The sequence below is a fragment of the Cyphomyrmex costatus genome, unplaced genomic scaffold, assembly GCF_001594065.2.
Source record: "Cyphomyrmex costatus isolate MS0001 unplaced genomic scaffold, Ccosl1.0 scaffold234, whole genome shotgun sequence".
Taxonomy (NCBI): domain Eukaryota; kingdom Metazoa; phylum Arthropoda; class Insecta; order Hymenoptera; family Formicidae; genus Cyphomyrmex; species Cyphomyrmex costatus.
This window is the reverse complement of record NW_017276411.1, coordinates 94,259-96,007: the sequence shown is the minus strand read 5'-3', so window position 1 is coordinate 96,007 and position 1,749 is coordinate 94,259.

Sequence of the window (1,749 nt, the reverse complement as noted above, 5' to 3'; positions counted from 1 at the left end):
ATTCCGTTTCCGTTATGACTAATTTTTGTGTTTCTTCCTTTCCCTTTTTGTTTTCCTCTGCACATGTTGTTTAGTATTGTTAAATATTACTGGAAAGATAAAATATATTCGACAATTAAATATTCAAGTATACTACAAGATAAACAAAAGAAAACTCAAAATAGTGTTTGTACGTATGTGTGTAAAATTACATTATTAGGTAACATACGTATAATACATTTTGTAATATTAATTTTTTTCTAATGTCTTTCTATTTTTTCCTTTTCCTTTTATTTTTCCTTTATTACAGTTTACTTTAATTTTAAATTTTAATTTATCGTCACTGTCATTTATTACTGCAGAAATTTCTGATTCTTTATTATTCATAAAACGATAATGTTCAATATTTAATAAGAATATTTATTATTCCTTAATGAAGTTAACGAAGAAAAAAAAACTAAAAATAATTATTCTAGTTAACTTATTTTATACTCTTAATATATATATAATTAACATGTGATAATAATGTATATGGGCCATTCCGCGTGAACCGGATCAGTCATCTCTCAAAAATTATTAACATTTTGCATATCGGTAGTTCCTGATGATATAAAATATGCTGTCAAACATTGTTTTCTCAAATGCAATATTTTTCGAGTTATGAACAATGCAAAATTTTTTGACTTTATAATTCATAATTTTATAACTTTTTTTCTTCAAGTTGAATAAAAAAATTTTTTTAATAAAAGTTGTCACAAAAGAACTATATTTTATCATTAAATTATTTATAGCATAAAAAAAAATAATTTAGTACTATTTATTGAACAATTTATTTTTAAATAATTTTTTTATCCACCTGGGCAATGATCGATAAATAAAAAAAATTTTTTTTTTAAACATCCAACCTTCTAGTATACTACAAAAAATTGCCATCGATGTGTTTTACTTTGTTATCGAGAAAGTAATTATTTAATATCTGAACGTGTGAAGAATCGGTACTCGGTACGGCAAGCCCGTCTGTAATTATGTCTTATTAGTATGTGCGTATGTATCGAGATTATTTTGTCGTTTCTTTGCCGTTTATCAGTTATTTAAACGTTATCCAGTTTTCACCACGAGGAGGTGAACGACTTTCGAAAACTATTTTTTTGTGTTTTTTTAATTTTTATTATTATTTTTTTTTTTTTATAAAGCAACGAAAAACTGTCGTAAAAAAGTAAAAACAAATTAAGAACAACGACAAAATAATCTCGATACATACACACATACTAATAAGCATAATTACAGACGTGCTTGCGGTACCGAGTACCGATTCTTCACACGTTCAGATATTGAATAATTATTTTCTCGATAACAAAGTAAAACACATCGATGGCAATTTTTTGTAGTATACTAGAAGGTTAGATGTTTAAAAAAAATTTTTTTTTTATTTATCGATCATTGCCCAAGTGGATAAAAAAATTATTTAAAAATAAATTGTTCAATAAATAGTACTAAATTATTTTTTTTATGCTATAAATAATTTAATGATAAAATATAGTTCTTTTGTGACAACTTTCATTAAAAAAATTTTTTTATTCAACTTGAAGAAAAAAAGTTATAAAATTATGAATTAAAAAGTCAAAAAATTTTGCATTGTTCATAACTCGAAAAATATTGCATTTGAGAAAACAATGTTTGACAGCATATTTTATATCATCAGGAACTACCGATATGCAAAATGTTAATAATTTCTGAGAGATGACTGATCCGGTTCACGCGGAATGGCCC